Genomic DNA, 19,631 nt, shown 5'->3' on the forward strand with positions numbered 1-19,631 from the left:
ATTCCTTCGAGAGGCACCTGGGTCTCAGATCAGTGTTTTGATCTGAATCCTATAAAGGCAGGATTGCTCCTGTTAAATTTCGTAATCTATTCCAGCACTGTATATAATGAGATTCAGAAGGTGGAACTACTTATCACGCTGAAAACAGTTACTGCTAGAAGTCTGCAATGAACTTCTTTAAATCTTCCAAATCATCCTTTTTCAAATATCCTCAGTTTTTTTTTACAGTTGCAAATTTTGTTTTTAATACACCAGTTATACTGTGCAATTTGCTTCAATGCAAACTGGTTTCAGATTGGCATCAACCCAAACTATGTAGTGTAATTCAGATGGGAAGTCACACGAATCACATCTGGACAAGTAGGATGAGATCTCTTCAAGGAGGTAATCCCACACCACTTTGACTTAAATATAACTGAAAGATTACTGGTAATTATGACCGTTTTTAATTTAATTTAAAAGTGCCGCTTGGTATCATTTCAGCTCATTCTTTGTGCTGTTGTGCAGAGGAGATGGGAGTTGTAGCTAGTAGCTTTACCAGGCAACATCAATGTACAGGTAGACTATCCTTTATCCGGACTTCCGAAAACCGAAAACCTCTAAAAACCGAAAGTTTTTTCGTTCAGTGTAAGTCGTGCGCACGACATGACCAGAGTGGTGCACGACTTATGCTGAGCAGGGCAGAGGGTCACAGAGTTCCCTCCTGGGTAGGAGATTGCAGGCCGAGCCGGGCAGTGTGAAGGAGGTACCGGGAGAGTGAACCCAACAATACAGCGGCCCGTCCGATAGCTGCAGCGGCCCGTCCGATATTCTTTTCTCCCCCCGACCCGACCCAAACCGACCCGACCCGAACCGCAGCCCATCCGATATTCTTTTCTCCCCCCCCCCCGACCCGACCCGAACCGACCCGACCTGAACCGCGGCCCGTCCGATATTCTTTTCTCCCCCCGACCCCCCCCCTGACCCCCGACCTGAACCGTGGCCCGTCCGATATTCTTTTCTCCCCCCCCACCTGACCCCCAACCTGATTTGCGGGCCAGCTTAGTAGGAGTCAGCCGATATCCGGCTTTCCAGAGAAGCAGGAAGGGGAATGAGACACGGAACAGTCGCAAGAGGTAGCCTGAACTTTTAAAATTTATATTAAATACAAATTTTCCAGTCTTATAATAATACCTTCTGAAATCCGAAAAATTCCGAAAACCGAAACTCAGCTGGTCCCAAGGCTTTCGGATAAGGGATAGTGTACCTGTACTTTAATGTATTGAGACATCCCTTGACAGAAACAATGGGGGAACAGACAATGACAGAGATAGGGGAGATGACTCAAGGCATGTTTAAAGAAGTAGGTTTTGAACAGGATTTTCAAGGGGGGGAGGGGAGATGTAGCAATGCGGAAGAGTTTTCAGTATGTAGTGAATAAATTAATGATCTTTTCTGACCTTCAGTACATCAATCAACCAGTATTACAAACAACAGACAACTAGGTGTGTTTCAAGCCAGAAGATCAAGTAACCTAAATCGGATCTAAATGTCTCCTGCTCCAGGTACTAAGTGAAAGGCCTCTTGCTCATTTCTTTCTTGAGTGGAAATCATTAGGTTGAATTAAGTGGAAAATGTAATAACCCTATATCTAAGGAACATCACACCATGTAATTATGAACCCTTTACTGATACTGAAAGATGGAAACTTCACATTAACACTGTGTGGTAAACCACTGTTTGTATTCCTGTTTGTCCTGTTTGTATTCCACTGTGTACATGCCTGGACATGCCTCGGCTGACTCCTCCCACAGGTCCTAGTATAAAGGTGACTGCTCCCCAGCCCTTTGTATCCTGGACCGGTCGACCACGCGAGGCAGACCTCCATTCTGTTGTTAATAAAAGCCTTTAGTTACTCTTCTAACTCTCAGTCTTTTATGAGTAATTGATAGCGCATCACACTGCAGGGTCAAATTGATTTAAGTAAAATAGATGTAATTCCCTGAACTAATTACCTTATTCAGTAGGGGCCTTGTGGCTCCTCTTAACAATATGTTAACAAAACTAGATGATCCTATACGTCGTTCATGTACCATGGCTAGCCTGTTTGCTGCAAACATTTTATTCACTTATTGAGCGATCACAGTAAGATATTGGTGAGAAATTCCATTACACAATACCTTGCACACTGCATTATTTGCATGCTATTTTTTTACATCTAGTTCCTTTGGAGTGCAGCATTTTCATTGCCAAACAGCGATACTGCAACAGGGTGGAAAGCAGTCTCCCCACATCCTGACCATCACATCTCAGAAGGACGTAAGGCTGAGTGAACTCTTGTGACATTCAAACTCCGAGATTATCTGACCCTGACTGTGACACTCAACCAACTGAGCTACCCACCCTCAGTAAGCAACAAGCTAAGTGATTTTACAGGCCGTTATGCAGAAGTGACTCTGACTGTGGAAGTGTAATTTATGCTATAAATATATGTCTATTATTGGCAAAAAAAATGGTTCAATTAACAGGAGTCTAGTGTGAAACAATTGTTCTAGTGAATCCATGTGAGTTCTTCATTAAATGCCATTTCTACATTCAGGAATATTCATTAAACCAGGTGCACTACAGCTTGATTTGTCTACTGACATTGCCTCTCCTAACACCCCAAAAGGAAAATCTAATCTATATTTTTGTACAGGTCAGGGTTTTATAGAGTCTTGTCTGGATCAGAATTGGGATTATAAAGATCTAAAATTAAATAGATAGTGTCCGAATCTCAGCGAAGACAACTGTAAATAAAATACTGTTCTGAAGAATTACAATGGCAACAGATCAACTCTGAAAAAGCTTTTCAGGGTGGATTTGGTCATAACCTCGGTGATAATATTGGACTGGTTAATCTGGGTGCTACATTTCAAATGCAGAGTACCATAAACCATAGAAGTTTACAGCACAGAAGACCATTCAGCCCATTGTATCTGTATAGTTCTTTGCTACAGCAATCCAAAACTAATCTCTCTGTCCTTGTAGCCCTGTATCATCTTCTGCTTCAACTATTCATGCTTTTCCCTTACAAGATGCAATGGGCTCTGCCTCAACTAATCGCTGTAGAAAAGTATTCATGCTCTAACAACCCTCTGTGTAGAGAAAAGCCTCCTAACCTCTCTCCTCAGACAATTTTACATTAATGACCCCTCATTACTGCCTCCCCGGCAGAAAAAATATTCTTTCCCTATTCACCTTATAAAAAGCATTCATAACATTAGATTTTTTAATTAAATCGCCTCTTATCCTTCTGTGCTCCAGTGGAAATAATCCCAATATCTCAAGTTACTTCTCATAACTGTTATTATCCTGGTGAATCTACCTTTATGTTTTCTCTAGCTTTAAATTTTTACAACAGTTGTACTCTAACGGTGGCCTAACCCTTCTCCTGTACAAATATAACCATTAATCCTATTCTATGCCCCTATTGGCCATTTTTATGATTTAGCTACCTGCACTTGTATTGGAACCCCAAGACCTTTCTTTTCATCCCTTCAGTATTGAGTAGATATTAACATTCCTTCTCTTTCGTCTCAAAGTTCATTACCTCATACTTCACATGAAACTGCATCTGTCACCTGTCTGTTCATTCTACTTAACCTGTCAACATCTTTGTGAAGTCTCCTCGCTGTTTGCTAAATCCCTTATTTTTGTGTCATCAGAAAATGTTGATATCATGCTCCCTATGCCCACGTCCAAATCATATATATATAATGAAATGAAAGTGGATATGGGAGTGACCACTGGGGTGCACCACTTCCAATCCTTCTCCAATCTGAGCAACACCACTTAACCCTTTGTTTCCTATCCATACTGCAAGATTTCCTCGTATTGAAAGACTATTGCATTGTCAGAGGTGTATATCTTTCAGATGAGACTTTAAACCGAGGCCCCATTAAAGTGAGCATATAAGATCCCATTGCACTATGCAAAGAAGAGCTGGGGAGTTCTCCCATTATCCTGACCAATATTTATCCATCAACCAACAACACCAAAACAGATTAACTGGCTTTTTATCTCACTGTGTGCAAATTTGCTTACATAACTACAGTAACAGCAGTTCAAAAGTATTTAAATGGCTGTGAAGGACTTTGAGATGAAAGACACTATATAAATGCAATATTTTTTTTACCCTACACCTGGATTTTTGTAAAAGCATCTTGTGTGATAACTTATCGAATGCCTTCTGAAAATCCAGAAGTGCCACACCGACTACATTTTCAAACACTATTAAATTTGTTGAACACGACTTGATTTGAACAAATCCATGCTGGCTGTCCCTGAATATCCCACTCATGCTTGGTAATTTGATTTTCAATTATGGATTATATAATATAGTATTTAATGTTTACAGTATAATGATTCCATCCCATAATATCAACAACTTGCATTTACATAGCGCCTTTAACATAGTAAAATGTCCCAAGTCACTTAATAGGAACGTCAAACAAAATTAGACGCCCAGGCACAAAATGAGATATTCGGGCAGGTGATCAAAAGCTTGGTCAGAGGTGTATTTTAAGGAGTGTCTTAAAGGAGGAGAGAGAGGTGGAGAGACAGCGAGGTTTAGGGAGTAGTGGGACACTTTCTGAAAATCCATAAACACTGTGGGCTAAAAATTCAGTTTGGGGTGCCCAGCTCGCCTGGGCGCCGGAATTACCGCTGCGCGCGGAGCCACTTGCGCCATCGGGATATTCAGTTTCAGCGCCCCAAATGGAAGCCGGCCGCTAAACAAGGCTTTAGGCGCCCCACTTGGGGCGCTAAAACTGAATTTCGGCGCGCAAAGTGCCGCAGCGCCACCCGCTGCGGCACGGCAGGCTGCGGTACTGCAGGCCTTCCTCCCACTGTTAAGGGGGAGGTGCCTGCAACAGCGTGATCCACGCTCGCGAGTGCCGGCAAATGAGCCCGGCACCAAGGAGAAGTGCCGGGCTCTCAGGAAACAGCCGGCAATGCCGCGGGGGGGGGGCGGGGGGGCGTAGGAGGCCGGGGACGGAGGTGCGGGCAGGCGGCCGCCGAAAAACCGGCCGGCCGCACCTCCACCTTAACTCGCCCCACTACCGCCACAGGTAGGCCCCTGTGTACCGGTCGCTATTTGCGGCCGGCGCGGAAGAGGCGGCTGCGACCTAATATGGCGCTCGGGGCAGTAGCAGGGTGCTGCGCACACCGATGACGCCATCGGTGGCGGCGCAGCGCTACAGGCTAACGCCGCCATTAGCGCCCCGCTAAATATTGCGGTGGTTGTGGCCAGTGGCGCTAAAGCCTCTGAGTGGCCTCTTTGGGCGCAAACTGGTGGCGCAAGCAACTGAATTTCTAGGCCTGTGACTTTGAAATTGGGTAAGGCCCGAAAACAGGTGCGGGCATCGTGCAGCGCTCTGTGCCTGCGCCCGTTCAAAGTGGTGCCGGCATCATGCAGCGCTCTGTGCCTGCGCCCATTCAAAGTGGTGCCAGCATCGTGCAGCGCTCTGTGCCTGCGCCCGTTCAAAGTGGTGCCAGCATCGTGCAGCGCTCTGTGCCTGCGCCCGTTCAAAGTGGTGCCGGCATCGTGCAGCGCTCTGTGCCTGTGCCCGTTCAAAGTGGTGCCGGCATCGTGCAGCGCTCTGTGCCTGCGCCCGTTCAAAGTGGTGCCGGCAGCACGCAGAATTCATGCTGCCTGCTCATTATAATGATTGCAGTGCTGATCTCAGCGCTAAACGCGCTGCTGATTGGCTTAGCGCTCAATGGGGGGGGGCAATATCAGGTGCAGTCTACTGGCCAATAAAGTTTTGCCGAGGGTCTCTGCACTACTTCAAGGGGAGGTGCTTTGTTGCAGAAGCACCTCATTGTCATTCTGAACATAGCCATGGACCACCAGCCAAGGGAAAGGGCAAGAAGGTTTCCGATGCAGCACTGAAGCCTTGATCCTGGGGGTACAAAGACACCGTGAGGTCCTCTACTGGCAGGGGGCAGGAGGCCTTCAAGGCTAAACACCAGAAGGCTGTGGGAGGAGATCGCTCAACCCATCACTGCGACGAGTGTTGTCCCCGGGACCTGGATCCTGTGCCGCAAAAAGCTTAATGACCTCACATGAGTGGTCAAGGTGAGTGAATGCATCATCAAATGTCATATCAAATGCCACTGCTGCAAGACTTACACCCACATCTCACACCTTGCACACACTGCCAGCTACTCAACTACGGCAGGCGCATCACTCAAACACACTCACTGACACACTTCCCTTTCTCTTGCAGGCAAAGGTAGCGCACAACCACCAGGAGCACCAGCAGATGGTTGGAGGGGAAGCCAGACTTCAGAACCTCATGGAGCTGGAGGAAGCAGTTCTCAAAATAATTGGAGGAACAGTCACAGAGTCCGTGGCGAGCGAGGAAGTGGAAAACATTGCTAATGATAATGGTGTGCTTATACTTAATCCTTCTTCTCACATCCCACATCCCCCACCATCCCTTCTCACTTACAAGCTGCTGATGGTGTATGCATGGATATCTTGCTTTCCCCTGCTCCCCTTACTACAACCCTATCCTTGTGCATTTCTCCTTTCCGATACCCAAGAACTGCCAGCAACCCAGCCTGTCCCTGAAGTGATGGAGGAGGAGAGCGCTGGAGGTGAAGAAGAAGACACAATGGCACTGCATCTGACACTCGCAGATGCCAGCTCAGAAAATGGCACTGCATGGACATTAGAGGGTAGTATAGAGGCGGGATCTACACGTGGTGAGGCACCGGGCACAAGTGGGCTGGAGCCAGGCCAGGGGGAAAGGGTAGCTCAGGTGCCAGCTCCCCGGAGGACGAGTTCACGCACGAGTTCTGTTGCACAAGACTCAGATGATGATCTTGATGGGGCGGCCTTCAGAAGAAGGGTGATGGGCAAGCACACAGAAAGGCTTGGTGCAATGGCAAGCCTGCCAGAGAACCTCTCGTCAGTGTCAAGGAGCATGGAGGAGACTGGCTCCAACATTGCACGGGGCTTTGCGTGGAGCTTGGAGCCGGTGATTTCCAGGATGGAAATGATGGACAACTCCAGGAGAGACCTTGTGGGCCCAGCCATGATGCTGAGTGCAATGGGTGATGTCACAGCTTCCATTGCAGCACAGGTGGAAGCGACCCAACGTCTGAGTGCTGCAGTGGAAGCTCAGACTGCTGCCATCGTGGCTGGGTTTACATGCGGAAAGGGACTTGCAGGGTCTCACAGCACTCCAGCAATCTGTCCCCCAACAGGCGGCTAGGAATGCTGAGGTGCCACCCCGGGGGAGTGGTAGTGGGTCAGTGGAGCAGGAACCTGCTGTCCTCTCTCAGGATGACACCATTCCAACTCCCACCACTGCCACTCGCCAGTGCCCTTGCTGCTGCCTGTCATCCAGCCAGCCCAGACTGCTGCCGCCAATGCCAAGGTGGTGTAGTCTACAGCTGGGCCTTCTAAACCCAGAGCTGCTCGAGGTCATCCTGCAAGGCCATCTGCAGTCTCCCCCACTGAAAGTCAGCAGCCTTCCACCAGCCATGCTGCAGCCACTGGGGGAGCACTAGAGTAGGAGAAGGTACATGAAAGACAGACACTAAGGGAATGCACAAGGGTGATTAGTTGACGTTGTTGTTTTGATTTGCATTTGATAAATTTATAAATTATGTTTGGAATTTGTGTTTTGTGGTGGATCTCATTTCAGCTTTCTGCCCAGGAGGATGCTGTGATGTTCCATGACAGAGGGATGGTATGATGGGGAAGTGGTGAGCAATGGGGATCTGGGGTTTCATTCACTGGAATCGGAGTCTGATGAGGTGCTCACAGACAGCCTATCCAGAATGGGGATCTGCTGCCTGCCTGCTCCCTTCCTCCTCTTCCTCTTCCTCTTCCTCCTCTTCTTCTTCCTCCTCCTCCTCCTGAGGTGGTCCCAGGAGCCGTGGTGGCAAGGGCTGCATCCTCATGATGGCCAAGTTGTGGAGAATGCAGCAGACCACCACAAAAAGGGACACCTGCTGTGTGCTGGAGGGCTCCTCCCGAGCAGCCATGGCAGCAGAACCGTTGCTTCAGCACCCCGATTGTCTGCTCGATGACGTTCCTCATGGCAGCATGGCTCTCGTTATATGAGTGTTGGCTACGAGTGGTGGGGGTGCAGAGGGGCATCATCAGCCAGGTGTAGAACAGATAGCCCTTGTCTCAAGGCAGTCACCCTCGGGTTCGAGGTGGTGGCTGGAAGATTGCTGGCACACCGGAATGGCGCAGGATGAAGGCATCATGACTGCTGCCAGGATACCAGGCATTGGCCATCAGGAAGCGCTGGGCGTGGTCACACAACAACTGCACATTAAGTGAGTGGTAGCCTTTGTGATTGCGTAACATCTCAGGATTGATATGTTGCCCGCAAAGCTACGTGTGTGCAGTCGATGGCCCCCTGCACCATGGGGAAGTCCAATATCCTGACAAAACCAAATGCGCGCTCCTCCTGCTTCTCTCTGTTCAGAGAGAAGACAATTAAGTCTCTTTTGCTTCAGACTGGAGGATCCGGTGGTTAAAAAAAGTGAGGGCCATAGTAACCTTGAGGGCCACTGAGAGTGCCATCATCGCTCTGCTATGAGGCTGCAGGTGTGGTTGTTTTGTGGCAGTTTTGTGACCACCTCCTTGGTGAAGCGAAGCCTCCTAATACACTGCTCCTGGCTTAGGTGCAGGTAGGAGAAGACCCTAGGTGGGTAAGGCCTCCTGCTGAGAGCCCTCCTGCCTCTCCTCCTCCTCCCTCTGCGAGCATCTTGACCTCTTTGCTTCCTCCGCTCCATCTCCCTGTCATACTCGAGCAAGAGAGGGATTGCAAGTAGAGCCCCCATGACTGGGAGCAAGTGGTGTGAGCAGAAGCCTTTAAATGAGAAACAAGGCGTTCAGTACTTGCAGCAAAAATCCCTGTCACCTCACCAACTTTAAATAACTTTAGAAAGCTCCAAACAGTTGCACAAACCTACACAGAGCCAGTGGAACTGAAAAAGCAAGTCAGCTGTTAGTTGTTGATGATCCTTTTAAACAGCATTGCTGGGGCTCCTTCCTGCTGTTGAACGCATGGTCAGCCGGTCGTGATTAGGAGAGGGCGTTAAATGGAGCGGCGACGTCGAAAGTGGCAGATCGTGTGTCAAATCAGTGTTGCACACTCACTGACATCATGATCTGCCTCATCTAAATATCTGGAGCGAGCCCAGACAACAGCAGCGATGCCGAACTGCCCAAAATGATGGCAGCCCCGGGACCCGCTGGAAGTGGGTGGAAGCGAGGCGGCCGGCACTTCTTCTTCCAAACCAGCCTTAACGGCCAGCGCTAAAGGCTCCAATTTCGCAGCCACCATCTACTGCATTCCCTATCATCTATCCAATCTATCACTGCTTCAAAAATACTCTATTAAACTACAGATAATATCTGGGCAATAACCATTAAAGTATGAAGACTGCATGACAGAAATGGTTGGATTAAGGCATGATTGAATCGTTTGGCTGCCTACCAAGCATAACCCCTTGTATAGAGCATCGTGTGTCAGTCGGGATTCAGTGAGACAGCTGATTGTCTCATATACAGACAGTTGCTGCAGGTATTGCCATTAAAAAAGCAGTCGCACACAGAGGTTATTGATTTTAGTCACGGCACTTTATTGCTAACCTGCTAGAGAACAACTTTGAAGTCAGAAAGCAGGCCATGCTATAGGGACTCTAGTTATAACTGCCAAGGATGTAATGCTCCCAAAAGAATAGAAATGGTCACTATTCTAATCCTCTCAGCCGCTGAGACTTGGAGGCCTGAATATTCCGTTCACGTGGGAGGAGGGTCAGGGCAGGTCTTCTGCCTGCCACCTGATCCACCTACCCATTTTCTTGGGTCAAGGGTCATTACATATGTAGGGTGCCAACAAGAGGGTGCCTGCCATTGCTTGGCTGGAAAATCCGGGCAGCACTGTAGGGGGACTGCCACCCATATTAAGCCTGGTTAAGGCCTGAGAGGAGGGAAAAGTGCCCACTTCTGTGCCCTCTCCCTCCAAAGGAGCATCAGCAGCTCTTCAGCTGCTGCCCAGGAACTACCAGCACCTCCTTCTTCGTGGTCCCTGGGGTCGGTAGAATCAGAGGCGCAAGAGGAGGAAAATGCGGCATCTTACTAGGCGCCACCTCGCCGCTGGCATTTACATACAGCAGTCTTCCCAGCCAGGGTGAAGGGGCATGGGGCGGGGGGGGGGTGTGGGGGGGGGGCGGGGGGGGCGTGGGGGGGGCGGGGGGGGCGGGGGGGAATTGAGGTCAGGGAGGGAACATGGCAATAGACCTTTCCGCCCGATTTCCTGCCTTTTCTGCCAATATCCCATCTGATTTTTAGGGTAGAATAGCTAAGGAAAATCCAGGCCAGAGTATAGCCTTATTGCATTGCAGAAACAATGAGCCCCTACATAAATCGTGAATAATATTTTATCGATATCATAGGTTAAAAGAATTCCTTTTTAAAAAGTGGTAAAATCTGAGAGAATTTGGGATTCTTCAATGTAGCAACAGATAAAAAATATGGCCGGAATCTTTCGGAGGGTCATGGGACGCGCTTGGTGGCGGGTCGGCTGGGAAAATGTTTTTTTTTTGTAACAGCGGGTAAGGAACCCGCTGTCAACTCGCCGCCACATTAGTCTCCCAGATGTCGGGTCTGTCATTGCTGAACAGGCCCAACACCAAGCGGCGGGGGAGGCAATTTACATCATTAGCTGGATTGTTAAGAGGCAATTAAAAACTATTTTAAGCTCACCTTTAGAATTTTAGAGTTCGCCAATGGCTTCCCCGCTGCTCGGGGATCACGTCAGGTAAGGAGGTCGGGAGTTGTGTCAGCATGAGATGATTTCTTAACTTGACAGCTGCAAATGGTCTATAAAGGCTTCCATTTCATAGATCTTCACTTTGCAATGTTAGAAGCTGTTGCTTACTGCTTTTGGAAGACAGATTGAGCTTTATGCCACTTGCAAGTGTTTGCAGCACCTCAATGCTGTAGAATACTGACAGCAGAACTGTCAAAAACAATTTGCACAGGGTCCCTCAGTGACATAATCAGACCCGCTTCCTTCAATTGGCCTTCAAATGTGCTGGGCGGGCTTAACAAGCCCAATCAGCATAAAATTCTTTTCACAGAGCGGGCTGGAGCCAGCAGCGGGGTCGCACCCCGCCACTGACCCCAGCCGCCCCGGACTGGGGAAATCGCGGCCTATGTCTCTATGAAGGACAATAAAGTACCAGCAAAATTGAATTAGGGCTCGTGGGATGGGGGTAATATACTAGCATGGATTGAGGATTGGTTAACGGATAGAAAACAGAGAGTAGGAATAAACGGGTCATTTTCAGGTTGGCAGGCTGTAATTAGTAGGGTACCGCAAGGATCAGTGCTTGGGTCTCAGCTATTCACAATCTACATCAATGATTTGGATGAGGGGACCAAATGTCATATATCCAAGTTTGCTAATGATACAAATTGGGAATGTTGGGAATGTAATTTTTGCGGAGGATGCAAAGAGGCTTCAAGGGGATATAGACAGGTTAATTGAGTGGGCAAGAACATGGCAAATGGAATATAATGTGGAGAAATGTAAAGTTATCCACTTTGGTAGGAAAAATAGAAAAGCAGAGTATTTTTAAATGGTGAGAGATTGGGAAATGTTGGTGTTCAGAGGGACCTGGGTGTCCTTGTACACGAATCACTGAAGTTAACATGCAGGTACAGCAAGCAATTAGGAAAGCAAATGGTATGTTGGCCTTTATTACAAGAGGATTTGAGTATAAGAGTAAAGACGTCTTACTGCAATTATACAGGGCCCTGGTGAGACCACACCTGGAGTATTGTGTACAGTTTTGGTCTCCTTACCTAAGGAAGGATATACTTGCCATAGAGGGAGTGCAACGAAGGTTCACCAGACTGATTCCTGGGATGGGGGGGGGATTGTCCGATGAGGATAGATTAAGTAGACTAGGCCTATATTCTCTAGAGTTTAGAAGAATGAGAGGTGATCTCATTGAAACCTACAAAATTCTTACAGGGCTTGACAGGGTAGATGCAGGGAGGATGTTTCCCTTGGCTGGGGAGTCTAGAACCAGGGATCACAGTCTCAGAATAAGGGGTCAGCCATTTCGGACTGAGATGAGGAAAAATTTCTTCACTCAGAGGGTTGTGAATCTTTGGAATTCTCTATCCCAGAAGGCTATAGATGCTCAGTCGTGAATATATTCAAGACAGAGTTCGATAGATTTTTGAATATGAAGGGAATCAAGGGATATGAGGATAGTGCAGGAAAGTGGAGTTGAGGTAGAAGATCAGCCATGATCTTATTAAATGGCAGAGCAGGCTTGAAGGGCCAAATGGCCCACTCCATCTCCTATTTCTTATGCTCTTATGAATGATACAAGTATGAGTGATTTCTGTATAAGAATATGGTGTGGCGGAGACCACATAGGGACAATAACACAATTCACAATGTATAGCCAATGTTTTTATATGTACCTAAACACAATTCACTATGTATAGCCAATGTTGTTATATGTACGTACTTGGTTGGGTTATCGGGGCAGGGTCCCTTTAAGAGCGTCGGTAGCGTGATAACGTCATGCGTCGGTAGCGTGATGACGTCATAGCCCTGCAACGAGGCTGAGACCCTCAGTCCTCATGGAGAGTGAATAAAGTAACACGCGTTTTGCCTTTGCTGCAACAAAAGTCTCAGAGCCTGTTGATTTCTAGCGACTCCAACATTGGTGACCCCGCTGCTCTTTTGGACGATTCCAAAGACCTCATCCGAAATGGCGACAAACGGCGTTTCCATCAAATTACCCGAGTTTTGGGAACGACAGGCTGTCGCTTGGTTCGCCCAGGCCGAGGCTTAATTTGCACTCCGGGACATCACCGCAGACGACACGAGGTACTACTACGTCGTCTCTGCTCTCGGCAGCTCCACCGCGGCCAGAGTCGTGAGCCTGCTCGAGAACCCCCCGAAGCTCAACAAATTCGAAACGCTGAAAACGCACCTCTTAGAAACTTTTGGACTCACCGAAGCCGAGCGCGCATGCCGGCTTCTCTCTCTATCCGGGCTTGGCGACTCCAAGCCCTCGGAGCTGATGGACCACATGCTGGCTCTCCTGGGCACACACAGGCCATGCTTCCTCTTCAAGGAACTGTTCCTTCAACAGCTGCCAGGTCAGGTACGGTCGGCTTTAGCCAACTCTTCCATTACTGATTTCCACGGCCTGGCCAAGGAGGCCGACAAATTTTTCTCCGCCGGGCAACAGTACTGCGCATCCACGCGGAGCCCTGCCCCCACCGATACAGCCCAATGGCGGCAGCCCCCAAGCCTCTGCTTCTACTACGCGCAGTTCAGCCCCAAAGCCAGGAAGTGCCGGCCCCCGTGCAGTTTTCCCGCGTCGAAACAAACGAAAGACCACTCGTTGGCTGCTATGGCTGTCGGCTGTTCAGGCAGTTTGTTATTTATTACGGACACCGACTCCGGACGTCGTTTTCTTTGTGACACGGGTGCCCAGGTGATCGTCCTGCCCGTGTCAACCATAGACATGTAAGGGGGGAACCACGGCCCCGTCCTCGAAGCCGCCAATGGCAGTTCCATTCGCACCTTCAGGAAACGGAGCATGGCGCTTTGTTTTGGTGGGCAGCGGTTCACCTGGGACGTTGTCACGGCAAAAGTGTCCAACCCCCTTCTCGGCGCTGACTTCCTCTGCGCCAATGGCCTTTTGGTGGACGTCAAGAACCGACGTCTCATCAACGCTGAGACTTTCAGCTCGCTCCCATGTTCCCTCAGCGGGTCCAACACGACGAAGTTGTCCAGCGCACTCTCGGCCTCCGACGAGTTTTCCCGCCACCTTGCCGAGTTCCCGGACCTCACGAAGCCCACGTTCTCATCTGCCGCCAGCAAACATGGGGCAGAACGCCAAATCTCAACCACCAGTCCGCCAGTCTCCGCCCACGCTCGGCGCCTCGACCTGGGGAAACTCGCCATCGCTCACGCCGATTTCGACACCATGGAGCGCCTCGGCATCATCCGCCGGTCGAACAGTCCATGGGCCTCGCCCCTCCACATTGCTCCAAAACCAGGCGGCGGGTGGCACCCGTGCGGCGATTACCGGTGCCTCAACGATGCTACGACCCCCGACCGCTACCCGATTCCACACATCCAGGACTTTTCCGCCCGCCTGGCTGGGAAAGTGATATTCTTGAAAGTGGACCTCGTCCGGGGTTACCACCAGGTCCCTGTCCGGCCGTAGGACGTCCCGAAAACCGTGGTGATAACCCCGTTCGGGCTGTTCGAATTCCTCCGCATGCCATTCGGCCTCAAAAACGCCGCCCAGGCTTTTCAACGCCTAATGGACACCGTGTTACAGGACCTGACATTCCCGTTTGTATACCTGGACGACATCCTCATCGCCAGCGCCTCCAGGATGGAGCATGTGTCACACCTTTGGACTCTCTTCTAACACCTCAGCCAGCACAGCCTAATTGTCAACCCGGCCAAGTGCCAGTTTGGGCTGTCCTCGATCGACTTTCTCGGGCACCGCATCACGAAGGACGGGGCGGTGCCACTGCCATCGAAAGTGGAGGCCGTGATGGACTTCCCGCGACCCCTCACCGTGAAGGCCCTGCAGGAGTTTTTGGGCATGGTGAACTTTTACCATTGCTTCGTCCCCCGAGCAACCCAGCTTATGTGGCCCCTTTACGAGGCCCTCAAAGGCAAGCCCGACAAGCTCGCCGTCGACTGGTCCGAGGAGATGGCCAATTCTTTCACGGACACGAAAAGGGCCCTGGCTAATGCGACCATGCTGGCGCATCCGTTACCTGATGCGCTGATCGCTCTCACCACCAACGCCTCAGACTATGCGGTCGGCGCCGTCCACGAACAGTGGGTCAACGGCACCTGGCAGCCGCTCGCCTTCTTCAGCCGGCAGCTCCGCCCCAACGAGTGGAAGTACAGCACCTTCGATCATGAGCTTCTCGGCCTCTACCTCGCCGTCTGACACTTCCGTTTCCTACTGGAGGCTCGCCCGTTCACAGCGTTCGTGGACCACAAACCGTTGACCTTCGCCATGGCCAAAACTTCCGAGCCGTGGTCAGCCCGTCAGCAACGCCAGCTGGCCTTTGTTAGATCCATGTATTTTGATGTTGTGTGTCCTTCAATAACTAGACACGAGACTGCAGGGAACAATCAACAGGTGTTTACTGGATGAGAGTTACTCTAAAACTAACGTACAGATCCCTACTCAGGGTTTATATACAAGTGTGGTCACTGCCGGTACTACAGTATACAGGAGCTGTAAAAAGTAGTTCTCCCCTTAAAGGTACATACACTACAATTCCTCCCCTTTTAGATTAACAGTACCATAACATTCATTTAACAATTAACACTTTTAACATGCACATTAACTGAAAATAGTCCATTTATAAATTCAGTCTTTGGGGCGGCTTCCTGATCCTTTCTGGATAGCGCCTTTCCTGAGTGTCTTGCTCTTGGTGCGGAGGCCCCCTGTGTCCGATGCTATTGTTTCTGGGGTAGATGCTAACTGTATGTCGGGTTCATCACCAGGTGCGCGAGACATGGGGTTGACTCGTTCCAGTGACTCTAGGATCTGGTCGACATGGCGTCTCACAATGTTCTCCCCAACATCCACTGTGTACATTAGTGGCCCCTGCCGTGTGCATACCGTTCCTGGTTGCCATTTCTCTGTTCAGTAGTCGCGGGCCAAGACTGGTTGCCCTACATTGAAGCTGCTTGTCGGCTTCTCATTGATGTGCTGGAATTGCTTATTCTCAACCTCTCTTCGTACATTTGGTCTGAGCAAATCCAGACGAGATCTCAACCTTCGGTTAAAGAACATCATGGCCGGGGTCTGGTTGGTGACTGCATGTGTCGCATTTCTGTAGGCTAACAGGAAATTGTCCACCTTATGCTGCAGTGGAATGTCGTCATCGCACATGGCCCTTACTGCTTTCTTAAAGGTTTGTACGAACTTCTCAGCCAATCCATTTGTGGCTGGATGATACGGGACGGATGTGTAATGCCTTACCCCATTCCTTTTCATGAACCTTCGAAACTCTTCGGACACAAACTGTGGTCCGTTATCAGAGCAAATCTGCTCTGGCAAGCTGTTCCTGGCAAATATGGTCCGTAGGACTGCAATAGTTTTCTCCGTAGTGGTGGACGACATTTTGATCACCTCAGGCCATTTCGAGTGCGCATCCACGGCTATTAAAAACATTGAGTCCATGAATGGACCAGCAAAATCAATATGCACCCGTTGCCATGGAGATGAGGGCCACTCCCATGGGTGTAGAGGGGCATGTGGTGGTGCATTTTGGACCTTCTGACATCCTGAGCAGCTCTTGGTCAGGTCCTCAATTTGCTGATCAATCCCCGGCCACCACACATCAGCCCTAGCAAGGCTTTTCATTTTCACCCCTCCCAGATGGCCTTCGTGAAGCTCATTTAGCACTCTCTCCCTTAACTTGGGTGGAATTACCACTCGGGATCCACACATCAAGGTCCAGTGGCATACTGACAGCTGTTCTCTTCTGGATGAGAATGCTGGCAACAGTGAGTCGCCATGTGTTGGCCATTCCTTCACCGTCAAGTCATATACCCGAGACAGTGTCGGGTCATTTCGGGTCTCCTTCTCTATATCAGCGTTAGTTACTGGCAAGCATTCAATTATAGTCGAATAAAATATTTCGACAGGGTCCACTGCTGGTGCTTCCTCCGCAGTAGGCAGTGGCAGGCATGATAGCCCATCAGCGTTTCCATGCTGTTTCGTGCCCTTATACTTGATTTCATATTGGTTCGCCCCTAGAAAAAGGGACCATCTTTGTAGCCGTTGCGCAGTCATCACCGGAATGCCCTTCTTTGGATTAAAGATGGAGACAAGTGGTTGGTGGTCAGTCAGCAAGGTGAACTTCTGCCTGTGCAGATAGTGGTTGAACTTTTTCACTCCCCGCACTAGGCTGAGGGCCTCCCTGTCAATCTGGGCGTAGTTACGCTCGGCTGAGGTTAGTGACCGAGACGCAAAGGCTACCGGCCTCTCCGAGCCATCCGGGAACTTGTGCGACAGCACCGCTCCAATGCCATAGGGTGATGCATCACACGCAAACCGAATTGGTAGTGCTGGGTTGAAATGAGCCAACACCTCTTTTGATGTGATCAATTGTTTGCACTTCTGGAAAGTTCGTTTACATTCGTCATTCCACTTCCATGGTACCCCCATTTGCAGTAGGGTGTTCAGTGGGTGTAGTACTGTAGACAAATTCGGCAAGAACTTATGGTAGTAGTTCACCAGCCCGAGGAACGACCTCAGTTGTGACACATTTTCCAGTGCTGGAGCCTTGACTACTGCCTCAATCTTTTCAGGGGACTTATGTAACCCCTCTTCATCAATAACGTGGCCACAATACGAAATCTGCTTCTGGAAAAACTCGCATTTGTGGCGATTTGCTCGGAACCCATATTTCTTCAATCTAGTGAGCACCTGCTCCAGGTTGGCAAGGTGATCACTGTAATTTTCGCCCGTGACCAGGATGTCATCCAAATAACACTGGGTCCCTGGAATCCCTTGCAGTACTTGTTCCATTGCCCTTTGCCAAATAGCCGGAGCTGATGCTACCCCGAACACCAGTCGGTTGTATTGGTAGAGACCTTTATGAGTGTTGATCATGAGGTACTGTTTCGAGGCTTCTTCTACCTCCATTTGCAGGTACGCCTGGGCCAGATCAATCTTAGTGAAGCTTTTCCCTCCAGATAGCGAGGCGAAAATATCTTCAATCCGCGGAAGCGGATATTGTACCATGTGAAGGACTGGGTTCACTGTCACCTTAAAGTCCCCACAGATGCGAACCTTCTTTGGTTCCCCAGGCGTATTACTCAACGACCTCTTCATTACAGGAACAATGGGTGTGGCCCACTCGCTCCTGTCCACTTTGGACAGTACTCCTGAATGTTCCAAACCTTCCAGCTCTGCTTCGACGGCTGGGCGGATCGCATAAGGCATGTGTTATATCCCCTATGAGACTTTTAGTATTGTGTTTTGTCTCCCCCTAGTGGTTTTACTACTTACCTCATTGTTGATTTATGTCATGTGACATGATGAGAAAGTGAAAGTAAAACACAACCATGAGGGAGCCCAGAATTCATGGCTGGTGATGTATACAGTATCTAACGCCATCCTTCTCAGTTTCCCCCTTTGATTGGCATTGTCTGTAAGTAGCCTTTTATCAGATGTCTTTATGTTTGATCTATGTCACCATTTCTTGATATTTGTGGCCAGATGAGTTAAAATATTGCACTTTGTGGAGTTTCCATGTGGCTGGCTATTAGTCTTTCCCCTGGCATTCATGTGTTAGACCTTTGATTGTTGTATCAGATTTGCCTCAAATTGTAATAGAACCATTGAGTTATAGTGGTAACGTTTCATTCTACTATCCTAGGTTTATTTTGTGTATTCAGATCGTGATTGTAATACCAATCGGCCTTATTTGATGTTGTAATTTCTTGCTCTCTTTGTAGTTTCACCCTGTGTCATTAAACTGGATAAAAAAGTAACAACGCCTCCTGTTTGGTGACGAGGGTTTAGCTGTCTGTCGAATCATAGTCGTGAGGAGGACAGAACAGTGAAAAGACACCTTTCCCATGGGCGAATCTACTAAAGGTACAGATACTCAACACCAACACGATTCAATGCATCTCCGAAGCCACACATTCCAGACACCAGTCACAAAAGCTGAAATGGAGGAACAGTCACCATTGAAACAAGCAGAGGAGACCAGATCTCAGTGTTCCGGCTCCTCCAGGCATTCAAGTAGGTCTGTTGCTGGCGCAGCAGCAGCGATGGCCAGAGCCAAGGCCGAAGCAGCCAAAGCAAAGATGTCCTTTGCTCAAAAGGAAATGGACATAAAAATGGAAAAGGCACGTATTGAAGCAACATTAGCCGTATTGGATATGGAAAAAGAGGCAGCAGCAGCTCTAGCGGAGGCAGAAGTCCTTGGAGCAGCTGTTGAAGGTGAAGCAACAGGCAGCAACCTTAACCTTCATCTCCCTCATCAAGATCCAGTGCAACGCACCACAGAATACATACAAAGCCACTCCAGGTCACAAACTGTTAACTCTTCAATGCCCGACATGGAGCCTGTTCCAGAGTTAATACACGAACAGTAAGAGCCTGGCCATGCATCTCAGCGCCGTTGTGAGCTCAACAAAAACACTGTGGAAGAGGACGAACACAAGTTCCAACCAGAAGACCAAAGGCTAACCCATCATTATCGTTCACAACATCTGCAGACCTATCACAGTCCAGCTGCTCTACCTCACTACGAACAGACCCAAGGCATGTCAGATTTCGTGAGGTTCTTCGCACGTCGTGAACTCATCACCACCGGGCTGCTACAGTTCAACGACCAACCTGAAGACTACAGAGCATGGAGGTCTACTTTTTGGAACACCATAAGAGGGTTAGACCTGTCAGCAAGCGAAGAAATCGACCTACTTGCTAAATGGCTGGGTAAGGAATCCTCTGAGCATGCCAAGAGACTCCGAGCTGTGCACATTAACCTCCCGGAAAGGGGGTTGAAGACGATATGGGATCGTCTGGACGAG

This window comes from Somniosus microcephalus, chromosome 3, assembly GCF_052327205.1.
Source record: "Somniosus microcephalus isolate GS21.2 chromosome 3, FLI_Smic_1.0, whole genome shotgun sequence".
NCBI lineage: Eukaryota > Metazoa > Chordata > Chondrichthyes > Squaliformes > Somniosidae > Somniosus > Somniosus microcephalus.